This window comes from Monodelphis domestica, chromosome 8, assembly GCF_027887165.1.
Source record: "Monodelphis domestica isolate mMonDom1 chromosome 8, mMonDom1.pri, whole genome shotgun sequence".
In the NCBI taxonomy this organism is placed as follows: domain Eukaryota; kingdom Metazoa; phylum Chordata; class Mammalia; order Didelphimorphia; family Didelphidae; genus Monodelphis; species Monodelphis domestica.
In genome coordinates this window covers 71,505,531-71,511,648 of record NC_077234.1, presented here as the reverse complement: position 1 = coordinate 71,511,648, position 6,118 = coordinate 71,505,531, and positions in this window count along the sequence as shown.

Sequence of the window (6,118 nt, the reverse complement as noted above, 5' to 3'; positions counted from 1 at the left end):
CCAAACATATTGCCTTAATGACAAATAGCAAATATATATCTTTTTAAGTTCTGATTTACCACAATTATCCTAATAGGAGAGCATATCTCACTTTAAATAAGATCACATTAAAGTTTAGTTCCAGGACAAACTTTAACCCAATCAAATTTGAATTTACAAACACAAATGACAACATTGAAAATCTCAGTTTTCTGAAGGGCCATTAGCTGCCGGCATCTCAAATTAAACAGCCCCCAGCTTTCAGTTAACTCACTTTAAAGACTCATGGTGTTAGTCTCACATTTCCTTCCTTTTTGTTGGAGCTCATGAGACTCTAAGGACTGGGACACATTTTTCTAATGGTCCTTCAAGCAATGGGAGGGTTATGTGCTATTTGTGCATAATCCAAAGCTACAAATCTCCCAAAAATCCACTAAGATATCTGAGCAGGTACAAAAACTTTTAAACCATCATTTGGAAATTTACAGTAAATATATTACATTTTAGTCACAATTGTAGTCTCTAATTAGCTTATGATGCCAATGATTTCTACAAATCAGGGGAAAGATTTCCTGGGTTTTTTCCCTTGTCTGTCTTTTGTCTCTACAATGTCTAGTGTGGCCAGGGTTGCAAAGGCAGAATGGATCTCACTATTTTCTCTCCTAATCTCCCACTGAAAATTTACCCGAATGAGTCAGTGAAAATAAGTGCTTGGAAAGCTGTTTTATGTAGGAGACTTCATTAGTCTTCGTCACCCTTTCTGTTGCTAATTTTCCAAAGTTTTTTTTTTTTTTGGGGGGGGGGATGACAAAGTATTTTCCTTTAAAACTCTCCAAGATAAAGACGGCTTTATAATCCTAGAAAACTTGAGTGGAAGCCCCTCAAAGCCCATCTCACTGCCTGCCAAATACAAGTTTCCCTCTTTAATCTAGGGTGATCCTAATCAGTTAACCAGGACAAGACAAGACACAGATATCTGGTAGAGGCTGAACTGACTGCTATGGGGCAGCTATCATTACAGACCAGGTCTATGGGAGGGTTTTGGAGAAAAGACAGGAAAGAGAAATTTTAAAAAAGAAAAAGTTCTACCAAATGATCAAAGCAATTGAATTCTAACCAGCTTTTAGCAGCTACTTACAAGCCCTGGCTAAATTACTATTTTGCAGACCAGGGCAGCCTGAGTTCATTTGAACCTGCCCAAGTCTTTCCCTAGACTAAGGCCACCACCGCCCTTTAATTTCTTGGATAATTTGGAGACTCTTTGGTAGTAACCCTCCTAATCCGGGACCTTGACTATGTTCAACCTGAACCTGCGGGAACCTAAGAGGTGTCACTCACTATGTTCAATCTGATCCTCTGTAGTTCAGGTCCCAGCTATTTTCAACCCTAAAGAGACTTACTTAGCTTCCCTGGTCTTTAGATTTAACCTAAAATGACCACCATGATACAGTAGTTCTCTTCCATCCCCCACAGCCCCCCAATTCACAGTTTCACTTTCCACAGTTTCGGTTACCCTTGGTCATTCCAGGGGAAAGAGGGAGGAACTAAGGGTGCTGCTCCAGAAGTGGGAGGGAACTGGCACACAGCACCAGAGGTCCAGTCTCAGCAGCATTCTGCCCATTGCATCCAAGAAGCAGTTCTGCTTTCACTTGGAGGGGTTTTTTAGGGGTTTTGGAGGGAGGGCCTGGAATGTTGAACCAAGAAGCAGAAGTAAGGAGAACGAGCACCACACCTATACAGTAAAATCGACATAGGTGTTAAAAGTTAAAGCAAGAACTGTTTACAGAGGGGGCAGCTGGGTTGCTCAGTGGATTGAGAGCCAGGCCTAGAGATGGGAGGTCCTAAATTCAAATCTGGCCTCAGACACTTCCCAGCTGTGTGACCCTGGGCAAGTCACTTGACCCCCATTGCCTAGCCCTTACCACTCTTCCGCCTTGGAGCCAATACATGGAAAGTAAGGGTTCAAAAAAAAAAAGAGAACTGTTTACAATTTCAGATATCCAATGGGGGTCTTCTAACATATCCCCTACATATAAGGGGGGACTACTGTACAGTACTGTATAATGTACTTAATTATTACTATATTTAATATTGGTAATGTCTAACTGGGTGTTTAATTTGTCAATTAAACTTTAAATATGTATATGCAAAAAAATCCACATTAGATACGGGATCAGCAGGTGTTGGCTTCTATCTAAGGTTTCAGATGTCTGGAGTAGGTCTTGGAATATATCCCTGTGGATACAGGGCCCTATGAGAGTTAGTGACAAGAAAGAACATCAATTATCTGAAATCGTTTAAGACAGAACTTTATTAGAACATCATCTATTTACAGAGGGGGAAAGCCAGAAGAATGTTCCCTCCGTCAATCTCTGGGAAGCTGCATTATGGAGAGTTCATACAAAGCCAGAAGGCATTTATTTGCCTGTTGGCCTCTCAAAGGTTGTAGATAGTCTCGAAGAGGAGGGCAGTTTGAGATATATAACAGCAGAAAAGTCCATCTAATTTGGGAAACCTAAAATAAAAGCTTTGAGTGAGCCCAAAACAAGATCTTTGGGGCATCTAAGCATCCCATACGGGTGAGCATCCAGCTACCTTATCTCTAAGGTCAGCCTGACCTCGACAGGAAGCTTGGGGGGTGAGACAGTTTTCCAGCCACCTAAAACTAGGTACAATATTAATAAAAGGCAAATAATAGATGTTTTCTCTGCACATATGTTTTCAATCAGAAAATTCCAGAAGGCAGACAATAGTCTATATTGTCATATAGCTATGCTTCAGTGCATACAGGAGGCATTTAATAAAGGTAGTTTTGTGAGGACTGATGTAGTAATGTGGCCACTACAACCACATTGACCAGAAAAGTGCCAACGGCCAATTTCTCTGACTACATAAGCATATGTAAATTATATGTAAAGGCACCCTGGTATTTATCACACCCCAACAGGCTTTTGGTACAACCCTCCTGAAAACCCTGTTTTAGAAGGTCTGTGTCTTCCTTTGAGTCCTGCTCTGTATAGTAGGTAGAACTCTGGACTTGGTGTCAAATCCTGCCTCAGATTCTTGTAAGCTGTGAGGTCCTAGGTAAGTCATTTAACCTCTTTCTGCCTCTGTTTTCTCATCTATAAAATAAGGGGATTGAATTTGATGCCACCTAAGGTCTCTTCCAGCTCTGAATCTATGATCCCAAAGCTTCCTGTATATGTTTGGTTCTTTTTTTTTTAAACCCTTACCTTCTGTTTTAGTATCAATTTTAAGACAGAAGAGTGGCCAGGCTTAGGCAATTGGGGTTAAGTGACTTGCCCTGGATCACACAGCTAGGAAGTGCCTGATGTCATATTTGAACCCTTTTCCTCCTGACTCCAGGCATGGCACTCTATCCACTGTACTACCTAACTGACCTTCTTCCTGCACATGTTCACAGGTCAGAGATTCCCCATGCTGGGAATTTTAGGGTCCGGAATAAGATTTTGTGATATTCTATGACCCTTAATCTTCAACTTCCTTCACAGTCCACTTGACCCCAGCTGTTCTACACATATTGGCTCAATCTTATAGCTGTGCCATAAGGCTACACATCTCCTGCATAACCATAGTCTAACTCAGGGCCTCTCAAGTCCTGATTGCTCAGAGTTGCATCCCATCTACAACCTATGGGGCAAGAGTTTCTCAACAATGGTTCCTGTCCCATGAAATCCAGCAAGGGCTTTGGTCTCTAAGAGCCACAAGACTGCTCCAGCTTCCTCATCAAGCTGAACAGGAAGATGCACAAGCATCAAAAGCCAACAGCCTTGAGGCCAGGTACTCATTCATTACAAAGGGTGACTCTACTGGAAGATTGTAGATCTTGAGTCAGCTGCTGACAGCCAGGGCATGTTGAGCAGTTAAAACAAAGGGTAAGTCAGTGGAAGCCTGCCATCTTCCCACCGGAGGATCACAGTCAACAAGAATGCTTGTGGACACACCCAGGGGAGTCCTCTACACCATTCACAAGAACAAATACTGGAAAGATCTCCTCTTAGCTCCCCTTTGATGGGTCATCTTTTGGATCCAGAAGTCAGTTATAGCAAAGAAGTAAACCTGTCCTCCTCCCAAGAATAACACCTAAATGTGGTTTCACACTCACCACCCCAAGTTTGAGCCAATAAAGTAATCTGCCTAAAAAAAAAAAGAAAAAGAAAGTCAGTAAGGACTTCCTCCTATACTCTGTTGAAAGTGGTCTAGGAGTGGGAGGGGGAGGGGAGAGGGGTCGTCAATTGAGGGGAGCATGTCCTTCTGCATTTGTGTTCCCTCTTCTATGTGGATCCCCAGAACAAGTCTTGGAGGCCTTTGGCAAAAGAAGCACACAGGGATTTAAGCAGTGGTATCTGTGTCACAAGGTCACTGGCAACTAAGACCCTGTCAGCATGGAAACCTTGTTCTCACAGCTTGATAGACGTCATCCTAAAAGTTCAGGAGACAAAAAAGCACGTGTCAGTTGGTATCATCAGGAGAAGTCAAAGAGAGAAGAGAAAGAAGGGAGGTGGGTGGATATGGACTTCTTTTTCCTTTTTTTTCTTACTTTCTCCTTGCTAGCTTTTATTCTCCCCTTTTTTACATTCTGTCTCTGTCTCTCTGTCATTTATGTGTGTCTGTCTGTTTCCTTCTCTGTGTGTCTGTCTGTTTCCTTCTCTGTGTGTCTGTTTGTCTTTCTTTTCTCTCTGTTGTCTGTCTGTCTGTCTCTCTCCCCACCACCACCCCTTTCTTTCTCTCTCCTCTGCCACACACACACACACAAAAAATAGTTCATTATCAGAAATAGTTCCACACTCTGAGTCAGAAGACCACAATTCTGGTCCAGGCTCTCCACTTATTATTTATATGACCAAAAAGCAAGTCACTTCTCCTGCCTAGGGCTCAGTTTCGTTATCTGTAAACAATGTGGTTTAGTTTGCTACATAAGGGACCTTCAAGCATTAAAATTCTATGATTCTATTCATCACCACTAGCATTTAGCCCTGTAGCCAGCACATAGTAGGAGATTGACAAATATTAACTGACTTAATAATTTAAAAAAACTTAATAAATAAAAACAAACTGACTGACCACTAAAAATTCCAAATTTTAATGAAAGTAAAGCTACAAGAGAACATCCCTGACAGAGGAAGAGTAATTACAACTGTCCAGTACTCTTCCCTTCGGAGGGCTTTATCTGTTCCCACAGCTTCCATGGGATCAAGTATCATCACCATATGGATGACTCAAATCTACATATATGTCCTCAGTCTCTCTCCTGAGTGTCGCTCTTCATTGCCAACTGCCTAATAAACATTTCAAATTGGATATTCCATAAACATCTCAATTTAAATGTTTAAAATAGACCTCATTTGTATCTAACCCTCAACCCATCCCCCACCATGCCACCACCTCTTACCTCTAGCATTCCTTCCTTCCCTATTTCTGTCAAGGGCATCGTCATCCTTCCAGTAAACCAGATTCTCAATCTCAGAATCATCTCTGATTCTTTATTCTCCCTCATATTCAACTTGCATATTCAACTAGTTGCCAAATCTTGTCAATTCTATGTCCATAACAGCTCTTCCATCTATCCCCCTCTCCCCTTGCACAGCCACCTTCTTATTTCAGCCTCTCATCATCTCCTACCTTGTCTCCTTCATGGCCTCCTAACTGGGCATCCTGACTCAAGTCTTTTCCCTCATAGATCTGACCATATGATACCCCTGCTCAAAGAACTCCAATGGCTCAGTAGCATCTCTAAGAAAAAATACATATTCCTTTATTTAGCATTTAAGGAATTTCGAAGCCTGGCTCCAGCCTTGTTTTTAGGCTTAGAAGGCATTACTGTCTTCCACCACTTCCATCCCAACTGGCCAATTTGCTGCTTTCAGTATAATACATTCTATCTCTAAGTCTTTACACAGGCTATCAATCTCACAAGCTGACAGAACAAACTCTCTCTCTCTCTCTCTCTCTCTCTCTCTCTCTCTCTCTCTCTCTCTCTCTCGCTCTCTCTCTCATTCTCTCCCTCTCTCATTCTCTCTCCCTCTCATTCTCTTTCTGTCTCTCTTCTCTTTTTCTCTCTCCCTCTCTCATTCTTTCTCCCTCTCATTCTCTTTCTGTCTCTCTTCTCTTATTCTCT